The 19593-nt window shown below is 44.4% G+C and overlaps 1 protein-coding gene across 1 annotated transcript in view; it reads right to left on the bottom strand.

Moving 5' to 3' along the window:
• TTLL11 (tubulin tyrosine ligase like 11) overlaps positions 1-2797 on the bottom strand; it is a 315361-nt gene extending 312564 nt beyond the window's left edge. The window contains exon 1 of the mRNA XM_082263577.1: positions 2767-2797. The gene's annotated coding sequence lies outside the window, so the exon portion shown is untranslated. The remainder of the gene's footprint in view (positions 1-2766) is intronic.
• Between the last annotated feature and the right edge of the window lie 16796 nt (positions 2798-19593).

The following is a 19593-nucleotide window of genomic DNA, read 5'->3' as shown; positions in this document are numbered from 1 at the left end:
AACTGCATTGAATTACATAGGCCACCGATTTAGAGCTACAAATTACCAGGTTGCCAGCCTTTCTGATTCAAGAATTTTACTGAACGCCTTGGCTAGAGCACCGGATTACAGTTCATGGACTTCGACTTTAGCAGTAGAGCTGGGGTTTTTTCTCAGCAGAGTCCATTTACTCTTGGCCTCCTATGAAGCAGAGTGGGCACTGTCCATGTCTGCTCAGCAGAAACTGAGCGGACACAGATGTATCATCCGCCCGCTCTTCTCCGATCAGCAGGAGATCTGTGAGCTAATTCCCTGGTGATCAGAACAGATGCCACACGGAATCCGCTTCATGCCAAAAGGAGCCATACTGGATACTAACATTTATAGGTAATAACACCAGAGGTAGTTGAACCAAGAATATCAGCTTGCCTCCCTGCAGATCAGGAAAGAATTTGCCTTCCTCTGAATCAATTGTGGGTATAGAATTGTGTATATAAAGGTTTTCTATTTTTTTTTTTTTTGGTTAAACTAGATAGACTTGTTTCTTTTTTTCAACGTGACTAGATATGTAACCCTGTATTTTCCTGCAGCCTACTGACCTCTATTTCTTGTCTGCATGCAAGTAAGCAATAATTGTCACTGAATCTATTTCCTCAGGCAATATTATTTCAATTGCACACAGGTGTTTTGTAATTCCTCCTTTTGGAGGAGAGAATGTAACAGTGTATATAAATGTGTCCTGTTTTACGTGATAGGTAACTATGAATAAGGCTTAGAGTCACTGAAACATGTCAGCATACCTATCAAACTGTTAAGGTAATAAAGGATACCAAGGCTCTGTAATGGAGTTCTGGTCTGACCTGTAGTATCATCCAAATAGCCTAAAAAATGACCTGTAGTATCATCCAACTAGATTGGAGGGTGATGTAGTATCATCCAACTGAACCATAAAGGGACCTGTATCATTATCCAACTATGCCTGAAGCATCATCAACCTGAACCTCTAACATCACCTGAATGGACTGGAGGGTGACCTATTACATAGTTACATAGTTAGTAAGGTTGAAAAAAGACATCAGTCCATCCAGTTCAACCTATAAAGCCTGTAGCATTATCCAATAATCCTGGAGGGTAACCTGTAATTTCCTTGCTGCTTTTATCCTGGGACCCCTTTGGTCCATTTTGCGGTTACATCTAAACACATCAGTGCTATTGTAAGTTACTATATATTTTATTAAAAGTCGTTACCTTGCATACTACACTATGGAGACCCTGTTTTATTTTGTATGAGCGGAGAACTGTCTACAAAAGAGTGAATTCCCTCAACCAACAATTGTTTTCATGTGAACACGCAATGATAATTTACCTAGAGGTTGAGCGACCATTGCACTTAATGTTGGATATTGGTTGTTGGGAGATTGCACTGTTGTCACTACGACTTTTGGATCACTCTATTCATGGAACAAAAGGACTTTCTCCATCACTATTGTTTGGACTTCTTTTTTATAGTTTTGGCTCCACTATATACATTTGTTTGGGAATATCACCATTTCACCTGTCAGATTATTTGCACTAAAATTTTTGTATACTCACTCTCAGTTTTTTTTTTATGTTTGCACGTGCACTTTTATGAGTTGATGCACGAGTGCACTATCTTTTTCACATTTTCTACTATATTTACATGCATGTTTTTTTATACTGTCATAGCGCCGTTCCATATTGTTTTATATTAACTGTAATAGGAGTACACTGCACTGACGTTGTCCTTTGATATCAGTACACTGCACTGAGGTTCATCTATATCAGTACACTGCACCGAGGGTGACCCGTAATATCAGTACACTGCACTGAGGTTCACCTATGATATCAGTACACTGCACCGAGGGTGACCTGTAATATCAGTACACTGCTCTGAGGCTGACCAGTAATATCGGTACACTGCACTGACGTTGTCCTTTGATATCAGTACACTGCACTGAGGGTGACCCGTAATATCAGTACACTGCACTGAGGTTCACCTATGATATCAGTACAGTGCACCGAGGGTGACCTGTAATATCAGTACACTGCACTGAGGTTGTCCTTTGATATCAGTACACTGCACTGAGGTTGTCCTTTGATATCAGTACACTGCACCGAGGGTGACCCGTAATATCAGTTCACTGCACTGAGGTTCATCTATATCAGTACACTGCCCCGAGGGTGACCCATAATATCAGTACACTGCACTGAGGTTCACCTATAATATCAGTACACTGCACCGAGGGTGACCCGTAATATCAGTACACTGCACTGAGGTTCATCTATAATATCAGTACACTGCACGGAGGGTGACCTGTAATATCAGTACACTGCACTGAGGTTGTCCTTTGATATCAGTACACTGCACTAAGGTTCACTATAATATCAGTACACTGCACTGAGGTTCATCTATAATATCAGTACACTGCACCGAGGGTGACCTGTAATATCAGTACACTGCACTGAGGTTGTCCTTTGATATCAGTACACTGCACTAAGGTTCACTATAATATCAGTACACTGCACGGAGGGTGACCTGTAATATCAGTACACTGCACTGAGGTTCATCTATAATATCAGTACACTGCACGGAGGGTGACCTGTAATATCAGTACACTGCACTGTGGCTGTCCAGTAATATCGGTACACTGCACTGAGGTTGTCCTGTAGTGTAAGCAGACCAAACTGGAGGGTAGATTGGTGTATCAGCACACCGGACTGGTGGGTTTCCTGTACTAAAGGAATTGTTAGAAGGTTTGGCCTCACCTCCTTCCAGCCCAGTTGCTTAATGCTGATCCTCAGAGCCTCCAGTGAGGTCTTGGCCTTGGAGCTGTCCACAGTCACCGCTCTCCTCTGAGTCTTGGATTCTGTCTTCTTTTGGGCGCTCTTCTTGTCCTTTTTCTGAGCTCTCTCACACTTACTGGCTGAACCCTTCTGCTCCGACCTTCCACTTGTGACCACCTGATGGCTGCCTGGAGAATCCCCAGCCACTGTGGGCCTTGTCAGCCCCCACTTCTCTCCAGACACCCCTCTCCTTTTACTGCGGACCCCCAGATCAGCCTGGGCAGAATGCTGTGCTGTCCTGTTCTTTTCCTGCCCGGATACCCCCAATCCTCTATGAGCTATGCCCCCTTCGGATACCCCCAGCCCCGAACATAATGTGCCTCCTTCGGATACCCCCAATCCTGTATGCACTATGCCCCCTTCAGATACCCCCAGCCCTGAACATACTGTGCCCCCTTCGAATACCCCCAATCCTGTATGCACTGTGCCCCCTTTAGATACCCCCAGCCCTGAACATACTGTGCCCCCTTCGAATACCCCCAATCCTGTATGCACTGTGCCCCCTTCAGATACCCCTAGCCCTGAACATACTGTGGCCCCTTTGGATACCTCCAATCCTGGGTGTACTGTGCCCCCTTCCGATACCTCCAATCCTGGATGTACTGTGCCCCCTTCGGATACCCCCAATTCTGGATGTACAGTGCCCCCATCTGCCTCTGCAGGTACCCCCATTCCTAGGCACACTGTTCCCCCACTTATCCCTCCAGATACCCTCATCTCCCCATCCTCCAATCCTGTGCTTACTCCCCATGGTGCCACCCCAGTATCTGCTCTTCCGGACCCCCCTAATACCAGCTGTGCTGTCCCCTCTTTTCCTGAACCCCTGGATCCTGCACTCGGTGACCCCCCAACACCTTCATTGGTCCCTTCCGGCCGAGTGTGCCCTGCCCCCCTGTTCCCGGTACAGTGAGACACTCCACTATCACCACCAGCTTCCCCTTTATTATCCACCCCTCTGGGGTCCCCCGTCCTCGGGAACCCCCGAGACCCCCTCATGGCCGGTCTGTCAATCTCTCTCAGGCCCCGCCCCTATCATGCTGGATTGTTTGGAGCTGGTTGGCAGCGCAACCATACGGCAGCCGGGCGGGGCCAGAAGAGCTCAGATATCCAGTGCAGGAGGCGGGGCCAAAGACTATATGTAACAAATGACTGACGTCTTCTCTTGGTGTACGGTGGCCCGAGAGGGACAGAAGCTTCCAGATTGAGGGGCGGGAGTGGGAGACGCACAAGGATTAGGGGCGGGGCGGGAGACACAGAATGGTAGTGGGCGGTGCACAATGGTAGTGGGCTGGGTGGGAGTACACTGTCACATGTCCTCTGTGGGGCTTTAGAAGTTCAGGTACCTGCACTGTGCAGGGTTTTCCCTCAATTCACCTCATTTACACCATGTGCAAAGACGTCAGCTTTTCTGCATGCGTAGGGCTCAAAAAAACACACACAAAGTGTGCTGTGTACACCACAACGTGCAGTTTTTTTTCACACAGGAAAAAACCGACGACATCAACATTGATGTAAACATGGCATATAACTGACGCGGGAGGAAACTGATGTCTCTGTGAGGGAAATCTCATCAGTTCTCATACACTTATGGTGTGAATGAGCCCTTAACCACTTAAGGAGCAGGCCTATTTCTGACACATGTTGTTTACAAGTTAAAATCAGTATTTTTTCTTAGAAAATTACTTAGAACCCCCAAACATTATATATATATATTTTTTAGCAAAGACTCTGGAGAATAAAATGGCGATTGTTTCAATATTTTTTGTCACGCGGTATTTGTGCAACGGTCTTTCAAACGCAATTTTACAAAAAAAAAACATTTTACTGCTTTTAAAAAAAAAAAACTAAACAGTAAAGTTAGCCCAGTTTTTTGTATACTGTGAAAGATGATGTCACGCCGAGTAAATAGATACCTAACATGTTACGGTTTAAAATTGCACACACTCGTGGAATGGCGATAAACTACGATACCTCAAAATCTCCATAGGCGACGCTTTAACATTTTTTAACCACTTGCCGACTGCGCACAGTATATTTACTGCGGCAGTCAGCCCCTCACAGGCAGAGCGACGTAGGTCTACGTCGCTAGCCTGTGAGGCTCTGGGGAGCGAGCGCGCGCCGCCGGAGGCACGCTCCCGCTCGGTCACGGACCCCCCCCACGCGTGTGACCGGCGGACCTGATGTCCGCCGGTCACTCGGCGATCGTTGGGGGAGAGGGAGAAAGGCAGGCGGCTAGTGTAAACAAGCCGCCTGTCATTCTCCCCTGTGTAGAAACAATGATCATACGGTTCTACTATGTAGGACTGTTGATCACTGTTCCTACACCTCAAGCCACAGCCATTCACAGTTAGAATCACGCCCCTAGGGACACACACAGCCCCTCCCTCTCAAATAAAGTTAACCCCTTCACTGCCAGTGCAATTTTACAGTAACAGTGCATATGTATAGCACTGATTACTGTAGAAATGTCACTGGTAGTGTCAAAAATGTCAGTCAAGGGTCCGATCTGTCCGCCGCAATGTCGCAGTACCCCAAAAAAAAATCGCAGATCGCCGCCATTACGCGTTAAAAAAAAAACAACAAAAATGACAAAAATCTTTCCCTTTGTTAGTAAACGCAATAACTTTTGCGCAAACCAATCAAAATACGCTTTTTGCGATTTTTTTTTACTAAACATATGTAACATAAAACAAATTGGCCGAAAATGGTAAAAAATTTTGATTTTTACATTTTTTGGGGGAATTTCATATAAAAAAATGTGAAAAATATTGTTATTTTTGCAAAATTGACGCTCTTTTTTTGTTTATAGCGCATGATCAAAAAATCGCACAGGTGATCAAATACCACCAAAAGAAAGCTCTGTTTGTGGGAAAAAAAGGACGTCAAATTTGTTTAGGTACAGCATCGCACGACCGCGCATTTGTCTGTTAAAGCCACGCAGTGCCGAATCGCAAAATACCCCCTGGTCAGGAAGGGGGTAAAATCTTCCGGGGCTTAAGTGGTTAAAGGTTACCAGTTTAGAGTTAAAGAGGAGGTCTTTTTCTGGAATGGATCGTAAATACTGGCTGACGACAGTATGTAAAAAAAAATTTTATTCAATTTTTAAACATTTTTTTACTATTTTTTTTACATATTTTCATCAGAGTAGTTCAGTGTCATCATAATGACACTGTACCGCTCTGGGTAGGGTGATTAGGGATTTTTTTACACTGTTATTGCTGTTACAGTGATGGTCAGTGTAACAGCAATGTTTTGAACTGCTGTGATTTACTATTGTGTGCTAAGACTGGCCCACAGCTATCACGTGGTACATAAATGAACTGTGAAATGGACAATGACATTCGTTCATAACAGCTTTGTTGACATTCCGATGTGATCGCATACTGGTCATGTGGGCGTATAGCGGTATCATGATCCCCAGCCGCAATCCGCTGTGTCAGATGACATACATGTACATTATCTCACAAAAGTGAGTACACCCCTCACATTTTTGTATATATTTTATTATATTTTTTCATGTGACAACACTGAAGAAATAACACTTTATTACAATGTAAAGTAGTGAGTGTACAGCTTGTATAACAGTGTAAATTTGCTGTCCCCTCAAAATAACTCAACACACAGCCATTAATGTCTAAACTGCTGGCAACAAAAGTGAGTACACCCCTAAATGAAAATGACCAAATTAGGCCCAATTAGCCATTTTCCCTCCATGGTGTCATGTGACTCTTGTCTTTGGGAAATAGATGTACGAGTGCTGCCAGCATTGCTGCAGAGGTTGAATGTGTGGGGGGGGGGGGGGTGGTCAGCCTCTCAGTGCTCAGACCATACGCCGCACAATGCATCAAATTGGTCTGCATGGCTGTAGCCCCAGAAGGAAGCCTTTTCTAAAGATGATGCACAAGAAAGCCAGCAAATAGTTTGCTGAAGACAAGCAGACTAAGGACATGGATTACTGGAACCATAGCCTGTGGTCTGATGAGAACAAGATAAATTTATTTGGTTCAGATGGTGTCAAGCATGTGTGGCGGCAACCAGGTGAGGAGTAGAAAGACAAGTGTGTCTTGCCTACAGTCAAGCATGGTGGTGGGAGTGTCACGGTCTGGGGTGCATGAGTGCTGCCGGCACTGGGGAGCTACAGTTCATTGAGGGAACCATGAATGCCAACATGTACTGTGACATACTGAAGCAAAGCATGATCCTCTCCCTTCGGAGACTGGGCTGCAGGGCAGCATTCCAACATTTTAACGACCCCAAACACACCTCCAAAATGACCATTGCCTTGCTAAAGAAGCTGAGGGTAAAGGTGATGGACTTGCCAAGCATGTCTCCAGACCTAAACCCTATTGAGCATCTGTGGGAAAAACTTAAATGGAAGGTGGAGAAGTGCAAGGTCTCCAACATCCACCAGCTCTGTGATGTTGTCACGGAGGAGTGGAAGAGGACACCCCAAAACGGGCTACGTTCACATGTAGGCGTTTTGGGTCGTTTTGGCAGAGTTTTTCTGCTCTAGAATCAGCTCTCAAAACGCCCAACAAGACTAATCCTATTCATTTCAATGGCCCCTGTTCACATCTGAGCCTTTTGACGCTGTGAGCAAAACTCCCAACGCTCAAAAAAGTACATGAGCTTCTTTTTGGGCAGATTACAGGCGTTTTCCATTGGTCTCTTTTCAATCTAAAAATGCCTGCACAAAAAACGCATGTAAAACGCCTGCAAAAACGCCCATAAAAATGCCTGAAAAAACGCCCATAAAAACGCCTGTTATAGCAATGCCGAGATGTGAAAGTAGCCTAATAAGTTTGGAGTTGTAAGGACTGAGAAATAGCACAATGATTAGGGAGTCTGCCTTCCTGCTGTAGGTTTGTGAGTTTGAATCCAGAATGAGCCCTCTGTATGGGCAACACTTGGAGGTCTCCAACCCTCCAAATGTTAGCATCAATACTTTCGCTATTGTTTGACATAGGCATGTGTATCACCAAACTCTTAATATAAAGACATTAACTAAATACAAAAGATGCCACATAAAGTCAATATCTAGCAATATTGAGAGATAGAGCTATATTTGTTTGTTTACCATACTTTGCTAATTAGCCAAGTATGGGGATATACCTGCAGTAAAATGTGTAATAAAATGCAAAAGCTTGGCCATACCCATATGGACGAAAAATGTATTTCCAATATATTTAGAGAAAAAATATTTTGAAATATATTGAATATGGCCAAAATTGTAGCATTTCAAATATATTTCCTATATATATATTTTATGTTTGTTTGATTTATGCTGTTTGGATGCTTGCACTTGTTTCCAGCAAATTGGAAGAATAAACCATAGACCGTTGTTTTCAACCACTCCTCGCCTGTCTCTCTGTGTAACGAACCCACCCAAGGGGTCACCCACACCCGCTACCGAGCTAACCCCTTACACATGGTGGAGGATGCGGGCAGTTAAAGTAAACCCAAAATGGAGGAGATACTGAAACAACTGGCTATAGCAAATGCAAATCAACAGCAAGCAAATGCAAATCAACAGCAGGTAAATGCAAATCAACAGCAGACAAATGCGGGTTTTCAGCAGAGTCTTGCAGCTCAACAACAGGCTCAACAAGAGAGCATTGCAGGCCTGGAACAGAGACACCAGCAGCAAATGGAGGCCATCGTGAAACAGCTTCAGAGATAGCAGACCGAGGCTGGGAGTCAGGCCAGTAACATACCGACTTTTCGGGTAAGCCATTTATTGCCAAAGATGACTGCAGATGATGACCCTGAGATGTTTCTGACCACGTTTGAAAGAACAGCGGAGAAAGAGAGTTGGCCTAAAGAACAGTGGGCTGGACTAGTGGCACCCTATTATCTGGAGAAGCCCAAAAGGCATATTTTGATTTGGAGCTTGCAGATGCAAAAACTATGACCGATTAAAAGAGGAAATATTGGCACGTTTTGGATGTCCGTGCTCAGCGGGTCCACAATTGGAGTTATCAGCTGAGGAAGCCACCTCGGTCGCAGATGTATGACCTCATCCATTTGGCTAGGAAATGGCTGCAGCCAGAAATTCTGTCCGGACCAAAAATTTTGGAACGAGTAGTCATGGACAAATTTCTTAGGTCTCTTCCTAACACCCTGCAGAAATGGGTGAGCCATGGTGGTCCAGAAACCGCAGACAAACTAGTAGACCTGGTCGAAAGGTACCTAACAACAGAGAATTTGACCTCTTTCCCCAGAGACGCACAGACTTTTCACCCCAAGACCAGACCCTCTCCACCTATGGGTAAGATTGCATCAAGGGATGGGGGTGGAGAGAGGGACCAAAGAGCAACTAGAGGTATTATCGGGACTACTGCTAATGTTTGGCGAGAGTGGCCTGGAAGACCCATCCCACAGGAGTGGACCAGAAGGTTGATTTGTTACCGTTGCCGGGAAGAGGGACATGTAGCAGCGGTTTGCCCAGCGGGTGATGAACCCATGCAGTGTGACTTTCTGACAGAGAGACGACAGTCCCTTTTTGCAACCACATGCACTGTAGTAAAGGGGAATTAGAAACCTTTATATAGAATGTGCTTAGATGGTAAAGATGTTGTGGTATTGTTGGATTCAGGTAGCCTGGTCACCTTAGTGAAAAGTGATCTAGTGGTGGGAAAAACCTTACATCCTAGGAAAATGGCTGTAGTTTGTGTACATGGGGACACTCGAGAATATCCGGTGACTACGGTTTCCTTTGAAACCTCCCTCGGTAAATTGTGTCACCAAGTGGGTTTAGTTCCCAAACTGCCACATGACGCCATTATGGGAAGAGATTTCCCAAAGTTCTGGGAACTCTGGGATTGCCCAGCTTCCCCAGTAGGTGGTTCTTCTGAGCCTGAAACATCTACTCCAGAATCCTCTAACTGGGAGGATTCTCCTGAGTTTCCGTTCTCAGTCTTAGCAGGGGAAACACCAGTCCCTAGGGAGGAGCCTGCTACCTCAGAAGAGGAACAGCGGCTGATAGGGTTTGATGACCTCGAGGTGCACCAAGAAAATTTTATCACTGAGCAATTGAGGGACCCCACATTGCTAAGAGCCCGGGAGAATGTAGTGAAGATAGATGGGGAGTAAGTTAACCCTGACGAGAGGATTATTGAAAGGGACCTGTTATATCGAGTGTCACAGAGGATCTTGAGCAACTGGTAGTGCCTAAACCGTACCGCAAGATGGTTTTGGAACTGGCCCATGGGCACATTCTTGGGGGACATTTGGGAGCAGAAAAAACCCGGGAGAGAATCAACCTGAGGTTTTATTGGCCTGGGATCACTAAGGAATTGGAATTGTACTGCTATTCCTGTCCAGTGTGTCAGATTACTGCACCCACACCACATTTCCGCAGTCCGTTGGTACCCCTGCCCATTGTCGAGGTCCCTTTTGAGAGGATTGCCATGAACTTGGTTGGGCCCTTACTGAAGTCCACTAGAGGGCACCAGCACATCTTGGTAATAATGGACTATGCTACCCGTTACCCAGAAGCGATTCCTCTCCGAAATACCTCTGCTAAAACCATTGCCAAGGAGTTATTTCAGGTTTTCAGCCGTGTGGGTCTTCCTAAGGAAGTCCTAACTGACCAGGGCACCCCGTTTATGTCTAGGGTGACCAGAGAACTGTGTAAACTCCTGAAAGTGACCCAATTACGTACATCAGTATATCACCCTCAAACAGACGGGTTAGTGGAGAGGTTAACTGACCAGGGCACCCCGTTTATGTCTAGGGTGACCAGAGAACTGTGTAAACTCCTGAAAGTGACCCAATTACGTACATCATTATATCACCCTCAAACAGACGGGTTAGTGGAGAGGTTTAATAAAACTTTAAAACAAATGTTGAGGAAGGTGGTGGATAAAGAGGGAAAGAATTGGGATTATCTGCTCCCTTATCTGATGTTTGCCATAAGAGAGGTTCCCCAATCATCCACAGGGTTCTCTCCGTTTGAGCTGCTGTATGGGAGGCACCCCCGGGGCCTACTGGACATTGCCAGGGAAACATGGGAGAGTGAGAGTTCCCCTCATCGAAGTGTGATTGAACATGTGGCACAAATGCAAGATAGAATTGCCCAAGTGATGCCGATTGTGAAGGTACATTTAGCCCAAGCCCAGTTGGCTCAACAAAGGATTTACAATCGTGGGGCCCAGGTCCATTCTTTTGCACCTGGTGATAGGGTGTTGGTGCTGGTCCCCACGGTCGAAATTAAATTCTTAGCCAAATGGCAGGGTCCCTATGAAGTGTTGGAGAGAATGGGGGTGGTGAATTATAAAATTAGCCAACCGGGAAGACGAAAACCTGAGCAGCTCTATCACGTGAACTTGTTAAAACCAAGGATAGAGAGTCCTTGGTCACTGAGACTACCCGATTTTCTGCTCCATTTAACCTGGCTGTCCCTGAAGTTGGAATAGCAGAGACTCTGTCCAAAACTCAGCAACAGGAGGTTAAAGAATTTGTGCTCCGTAATAGGGAGAAGTTTTCAGACCTGCCAGGTTGGGTCTCCGGAGTTAAACATGACATTATCACCACACCAGGGGATAAGGTCAAGTTAAAGACTTATAGAATTCCAGAAGCCCGGCGAGAGGCACTTCGCCAGGAAGTAAAAAAATGCTTGAGTTGGGGGTGATAGAAAAGTCAAATAGTGATTGGTCCAGTCCCATTGTCTTAGTGCCCAAACCAGATGAAAGTTTTGTAATGACTTTCCCTGCCTGAATAAAATCACTAAGTTTGACACCTATCCTATGCCCCGTATAGATGAACTGATTGATTGCCTAGGCACTGCCTGGTACATGACGACGTTAGACCTGGCCAAAGGTTATTGGCAAATTCCTCTCTCGGGGTCGGCCAGGGAAAAAACAGCATTTGTAACTCCAGACGGATCTTTCCAATATCAGGGGATGCCTTTTGGGTTACAGAATGCTCCCGCCACATTTCAACGCACCATGGACAAGACCCTTCGGCCTCATCGAGCCTATGCTGCTGCATACCTCGATGACGTGGTAATCCACAGTGAGGATTGGGACTCACACTTACCTGAAGTTCAGGCTGTGTTGGATTCCATCTGGAAAGCCGGGTTTACAGCCAATCAAAAAAATGTACCCTTGGGCTAGAAGAAGCGAAGTATCTGGGGTATACCATTGGAAGAGGTCTAATCAAGCCCCATATAAACAAAGTTGAGGCTATTCAGGATTGGCCATGTCCCACCAACAAGAAAAAGGTTCGTGCATTTTTGGGGATCGCAGGTTATTATCGCCGTTTTATTCCCCATTTTGCCTCACAGGCTGCTTCCCTGACCAATTTGACCAAAGGGAAGGAGTCTGTCATGAGCAAATGGACTCCCGAAGCAGAAACAGCTTTTCAGGCTTTAAAACAGGCCTCATGTAGTCAGCGAGTTTTAAATTCGCCTGATTTTTCACGGGAGTTTGTGGTTCAGACAGATGCGTCAAATGTGGGTTTAGGAGCTGTACTGTCCCAGATTATCAAGGGGGAAGAACACTCTGTTATGTACCTCAGCCGAAAGTTGAAGGCCCATGAGGAGAATTATGCCACCATTGAGAAAGAGTGTTTTGCAGTGAAATGGGCTTTGGATTCTCTCCGGTACTACCTCCTGGGTAGACAGTTTGAACTGGTGACGGATCATGCCCCATTAAAGTGGATGGCACAGAACAAGGAGACCAATAGGAGAATAAATCGGTGGTTCCTGGCCCTTCAGGAATTTCGTTTTGTGGTAACGCATCGCCCCAGTGTTAAAATGGGGAATGCAGATGGTTTGTCCCGAGTGCATGCGTGCCTGGCAACCTGTGTACCAACCCTAGAGTTGAAACAAGAGGGGGGGGGTATGTGACAGGAAGTCAGGTAAATCTGTGGGTGTTGTCACAGATGGGAGATACATTTCTGCCTTGTTTAGACAATTCAACAAATTACTATCAGGTGTCGGCTGCAGAGATAGCCAGAAAGGTTTAAGGACGTTGGAAAGCTTCAGCTATTCAGAATGAGGCATTTAAGGCCTCTATAAGTTATCCAGAGGATGACTACTGATTGCTGCATCCTGAGGCTTTGTGCGTTAAGGAGAGCAGTGAGCTGAGAGACTTCTGAAGGTGAGGTGGTGTTGACTTTTTCTGTGTGAAAAGAAGACAAATAGACTATTGGTCTTCTGCTGTATCTGCCCAGCAGTAGGTTGGGACAGATACCATAGGTAGGTTCCTGTGTTGTGAAGGTAGACGCCCCAAGTGGCCAGGGTTTATTTTATGTTTGTCTGATTTATTCTGTTTGGATGCTTGCACTTGTTTCCAGCAAATTGGAAGAATAAACGATAGACCGTTGTTTTCAACCACTCCTCGGCTGTGGCTGTCTCTCTGTGTAGCGAACCCACCCAAGGGGTCACCCACACCCGCTACCGAGCTAACCCCTTACAATATATATATATATACCCACACACATACATACACACATTATATATATATATATATATATATATATATATATATATATATATACACACATATACATAACCATGTACAAGTCGCATTAATACGCATACTGAACCCCCCCCCCACGCAGCCACACATAGATATATATATCTAACAGCCCTACTCTATCCCAGCATTTTATATATATACACTGTCCCTTTAACAATATATAAACTATATAAACATTTCATAAAAGGAAATAGAATACCGTATTTCATATATATATCTATATATATACACACACACACACACAGTATATATATATATATATATATATATATATATATATATATATATATATATATAAATATATATATACTGTATATATATACATACATACAAACAAACATACAAACAAACATACACACACACACTTTCTTTTTTTTTTTTTAACCCACATATACACACATCCACACATATTTATTCCTATTAAATCCCCGTTTTTTAAAAATTGTTTTTACTTACCTGCAAAGTAGAATTTGCCTGTGTTGCTTTGCCCTCTGCTGAAACTGATTCCTCTTTAATTTGGATGAGAGAAGTAATCTATCAGGCTCCTGACTCCCCACCTTTTTTTTTTTTTTTAAACACTATGCAGTCAATATAATGAACAAGTTAGCATTTAGAACCAACTCATAACCTAGGAAATAAATAGGAGCCAGAGAGAGAGAGAGAGCGCAAAGAGAGAAAGAGATAAAATACATGCTGCCCCTGCTTTAATCAGACTTCACAATATGGATCCCACAAGAGGGAAACCAACTCTACAAAGAGAACTCCTCATACCAAAAGACCAGCAGAAGGGGCTCCCCACCTTGTCGGCGCCTTTAGCAGCTAAGATGTTGGACTGCAACCTGGCAGAGGCTGAACCCAGACGGACTCCGATGTAGTCAGCAGGTAAGAGCATTTCTCTTGAATATAACGGTCTGCAGGTGTTGATCTTTTGAGGACAAAAAGGAGAATGGGGAGATTGCTCTCAGTCATGCTTTTATAGATTTAAACAGGTCCTGTGGGTGGATATAGGGGCGGAGCTATATCATGTGTATGCTGCCATGTGTTGGCGTCAGGAAACTGCTTTTCTCCCAGCACAAAATGAGCAGTTACCCCCTGCAATGCTGGCACAGCGTTACTGCAAGGAATCATTTTAAAGTTTCCCAGAGTTGGGGCTTTAGCCTAGATTCACTCTGAGGCTGGTTTAAAATTGTGCGAGTTCAGCTGAACTTCAGCTGGGATTTCAAACTGGCATTTTCAGTCCGACTTTGGGGGGCAATTTCACAGACATCTCTGCGGGTCCCTGCACAGATGTCTATTGAAATCGCCCCTTGAAGTCGCCAAAAGTAGTACAGAAACTACTTTTTGGGAATCGGTGCGGCGCCACAAAATCAGCGTCGCACCGATTCAGACAGTGCTATTGCCAGCAATTGGCTCTGATTTGACATGCGGTTTGACATATCAAATCAAACCAATTTGAACGAGGGCTCAAAGCAGTATTAAATCCAAAAGCAAACCTTTTTTTTTTTTGCAGCTTGCCAATTCTTAGATGAGATGTCTGCATTAGGTTTTAGCCTTTTTTACCTAGTGCTTTTACTCTGGATGAATAGCTTTGTGTTATCTGCAAATGCAGAAATGGTGCTTTTAATTTGAGTCGTACACCACTAGCAACTATTCAGAGTATGAATCAATAATGTCTACTCTTCGACAATGTTACTCCTTGCAAATACTCTTCTCCTGTTAAGTCAACCAAACCTATTCCAGTATTAGTTTAAAGGTTCATAATTAGGTTGTGCTGCTGCTTTTGGTCCAGCAAAAGTGAAATCAGAACATTTCCTTTGATTTCGGCTGGGCTTGGACCTTAGGGAAAATCACTGACATATTCACACACTAAAGTCTTCCACCCTGACACAACATCAAATACATTTCTTACAGTACAGCTGTAAACTGCTGTTGAATTCACCAGCGGTATGCCATTCCCATAATTCTCAGGGATGGAAAGTTCACCTAGAATAAATTCTCCAATGGAAAACTTTTTAAAACTGGCCGTAGGTTTGTTCTGGTATTCCACCAGAAGAGGGCAACATCGCTCCATGCACAGCTGATCTCATACTTTTTTTTTTTTTTCTTTTCTGGAGAACATACCCACTAGAATCTGCCTTGTAAAGCTGACCAATTAATTAAGAGTGTTTGCCTTTTTTTATTGTGACCGAAAACTATACCAACAGTTTACCCCATCTCAAACCAGAAGGCACCAGTACAGTACCAGGCGTATTCACCAGTCTCTATAAATAGGGTATTGGTTTGTTCTCGGACATTTCTACCATATTCGTATGGCATGAATAAATTGATACAATGGTCGACCAGAAATATAATAAGATATAAATAAAATATAATATAAAGCATTATAGTGGAAGTAAAGGCCACTTTTTAACTTGTACCTACACAGGAAAGTCTATAATAAGGCTTACCTTTAGGTACAGTGAATATCTCCTAAACTTGCACTGTTTAGGGGATATTCACATGGAGTGCAGCTGAAGACGTCACCAGCGCATGCACTCTAAAGGGACAGCATTCCCGTGCCATACCTTCAAAGCTCCATGCTAGGGCTCACGCTTGCATGTGTGGGAGTGATGTCATCCCAGCCATTCATTCAACCAGAGCCCATGAACCCGGAAGGAATCTTCACTGGGTGAAGATGAAAGGGCCATGACAGCGCTGCGCTAAAGTGCTCCACATGCAGGTAAGTCTGTCATAATGTAGTACGCAGTGCATACTAGTACATTATGACACCTGCAGGGGGGCCATATTTTATTTATTTAATTGTTTTTCTTTGTGGCAGTTTACTACCACTTTAAACTTTTCCAGATCTGTTAGGTGGGTGCCAGAAGAAAGTTAAAGTGGTTGTAAATTTTAGACATGAAAAATGAACAAAGCATAGAACTTTATATTGTGTGCTTGTCTCAATCCAGAGCACTAAGGCCCCTTTCACACATGCTGTCCGTTTGTCTGTTTTTCATCCATCTGTTGACGGATGAAAAACAGACATCAATGCATTCCTATGGAAAAACGGATGTGAATGGATAATCATTCATTTACATCCGTTTTCATCCGCTTCTGTCAATTTCGTTTTTTTTTTTTTTTTTTTTTTTTAACGGATGACAACAGGTGAAAAATGGATGACAACAGATGAAAAACGGATGACAACAGATGAAAAATGGATGACAAAGGATGAAAAGTGGATGAAAAACTGATGACAAACTGATGTTGACTGAAAAAAACTGATGACAAAAAAACTTGACTGAACTGATAAAATGAACCTAAGTATGTGTAAAAGGGGCCTAATGCCCCATACACACGTGCAGATTATCTGCAGACTTTTGTCTGCAGACTTACCAAAACCATATAATATGAGGTCAAACCTAAACACTTTCAATTTGTATGCAATCCGGCAGGCCCTTGCACTACATAGAAAAGGTAAGTCTGCAGACAAAAGTCTGCAGATAATCTGCACGTGTGTATGGGGCATTAAGCCCCGTACACACGTACCGATGGTCGGCATACAAATGTTCCTCTTTTCTCCCCGGGATGTCGGTGTCTGCTGAAAAGTGCAAAGACAGCACAAGGACAGCACAAGAATTTTGTCCGCCGACTGCAGAAGTGATGTCATGTAATGGTTAACTTTCCCTGTGTTTTCTATTTTCTGAGCATGCCCAGTCTTGCAAATCTGCGGTCTGTCGGCCGAATTGTGTACTGACAGGCGAACAATCGTCCGTTCTGGTGTCGGCATACAAAAATTTTCATGTTTGCAAGAAAGACTTTTGTCCGCGGATTGTGCGCAGACATCTGTCGGAGGCACCATACTAACACGCGTACAATCGGCAGATCCTTCGTCCACCGACGTTTGTATGCCGACGATCGGTACGTGTGTACGGGCCTTTAGTGTCATTTCTGTCTGCAGATTAGTTCCTCTACTACAAGCATGAGTCACTTATGACAAGTTTTCCTGACACCAAGAGAAAAAAGGTGACAGAGGAGGGCACAGCCTGTGATTGACAGCCTCAGCTCTATTCCCGTGTGTTGTGTGAAAGGTGTGTGTCTCTTCCCTCCAATCAGCTCTTAGAGCTCTCCTCACTGATGTAACTTCAGCTCTCTGCCCCCTGCTTTTCAGAGCTGAAAGATCCTGTGTAAATTCTGCACTTTAAATGGATGTAGAGGAAAGAGGGCCATAGATAAACAGTTACAACCCATGTAGGAGGATTTGTTACCTGAGGCCAGTCACTTCACTGGGTATATGTAAGGGTTTACAACCACATTAATTACCAAACATATACAATATTCTAATAAAATGACCATTTGAAATGCGTTGAATAACATAATTCATGCATCACTCCATTTAATACTGCACCATTTCAAAACTTAATGCTGCAATTTTTGGAAAGCCATACAAGTACTGTATATCAACTTTTTGTTTTTTTCTCTTTTAATTCAGCCTGACAATGCCAAACACCCCCTTTGAAAATCTCTGCTTGAATATGATTCCCATGCATCACAAAATCTCTTTAACTTACAAATGTTGACCTGACCCCCCCCACCCATATATCTATTAACAGGAAGCAGAATTGTTCCAATCGTTTTCTCGGACTCCTAGTATAATATGGTATTTTTTGCCCACAAATTACCCATAGCATGCAAAACTCAGACTGGGTTTCAAACTTCCTATGAGAGGGCATAGAGCACCTATTTACCTTTGTAAACTTTACCCAGAAAACCTCTCAAATTTGAATAAACCAGGCACATATTTTGGAAGTGTCCACTTTTACAAATTATTTTATCTATAGTTGAATCACCTTTTACTAACTTAACAGGAATAGACCTAAAAGACAACCCTGCAGCATTCCTCCTTCACTCTAACTTTCTTTTCAAACAGACCTCTCTTCAGCACCACAAGGAACTTTATAGAAAAACAAGGTTCTACTGGCACCAATTCACATTCTGGAGGGACGCCGAAGATTCCTTTTGGAGTGACTGTGTAATCCTTTTTCATTATGCTTGTTTGTATCACCGCAAAGGATATCTTTAGCTTATAGCCACACTGATTAGCAGCAACCTACCATTCCCACACACACAATAGGTCTGGAATAATCCCTATCCTTTCTCCCCTTTCACTCCCTTCCCCATCCTTCCTCCTCCATTACCCTTTACGCCCCCCCTCCACTTTTTCATAAGGCCCCCCTTTCTAATTCTCCTTACCCCATCCCTTTCATCAGCCCATCCACTGTTTAATCACCCCTCCCTTTTTCCCCCATCCAGACCCCAAGATTCCAAACCTGGAAGAAGACTGGGTGAAGATGGAAGCCGGGTCCATGGAGTGGAGTGCCAGTATCTCAGGGCTTGAGGAGATCGCTTTGCTGAGTATACGTGCTAAAGTGTGCTGTAATGTGCAAATATGCTATTTATACTTGTATATTAACCTCTTGCCGACCGCCGCACGACTATTTACTGCGGCGGTCAGCCCTGTACAGGTTAAGTGACGTAGAACTACGTCGCTAGCCTGTGAGCCTCTATGGGGTGAGCGCACGCGGCCAGAGGCGCGCTCCCGCCCCCGCTCGTTCCCTAACAAGTCCACGTGTGTGACCGGCGGACCCCATGTCCGCCGGTCACTCGCAATCTCCCCGTGGAGAGGGAGAAAGGCAGGCGGCTAATGTAAACAAAGCCGCCTGTCATTCTCCTTGATCTAACTGCAGAGATCATACGATCCTGCTATGTAGGATCGTATGTCTCTGTGGTTACATCACTAGCCACACCCCTTTCAGTTATAAGCACTCCCCTAGGGACACACTTAACCCCTGCATCACCAATAAAGTTAACCCCTTCCCTGCCAGTGTCATTTTTACAGTAACAGTGCATATGTATAGCACTGATTACTGTAGTAATGTCACTGGTACCCCCAAAAATGTCAGTCAAGGGTCCGATCTGTCCGCCACAATGTCGCAGTCCCGCAGAAAAAATCGCAGATCGCCGCCATTACTCGTTAAAAAAAACCCACCAAAAATGACAGAAATCTTTCCCTTAGTTAGTAAGCGCAATAACTTTTGCGCAAACCAATCAAAATACACTAAGTGCCGGTTCACACTAGGGCGACCTGTGAGGCGACCTGGTCGCCTCACAGGTCGCCGCAGGTCGCCTCCCATAGGGAAGCTGCGGACCCGTTCTAACAGGAGCGACACAGGTCGCTCTGACCTAGAAAAAGGGTCCGGAGCTTCTTTGGGGCGACCCGGAGGCGACC

This window comes from Pelophylax lessonae (genome assembly GCF_965119305.1).
Source record: "Pelophylax lessonae genome assembly, chromosome: 7".
Taxonomy (NCBI): domain Eukaryota; kingdom Metazoa; phylum Chordata; class Amphibia; order Anura; family Ranidae; genus Pelophylax; species Pelophylax lessonae.
Note: the sequence above shows the minus strand (reverse complement) of the source record. Positions and strands in the feature narration are given on the sequence as shown.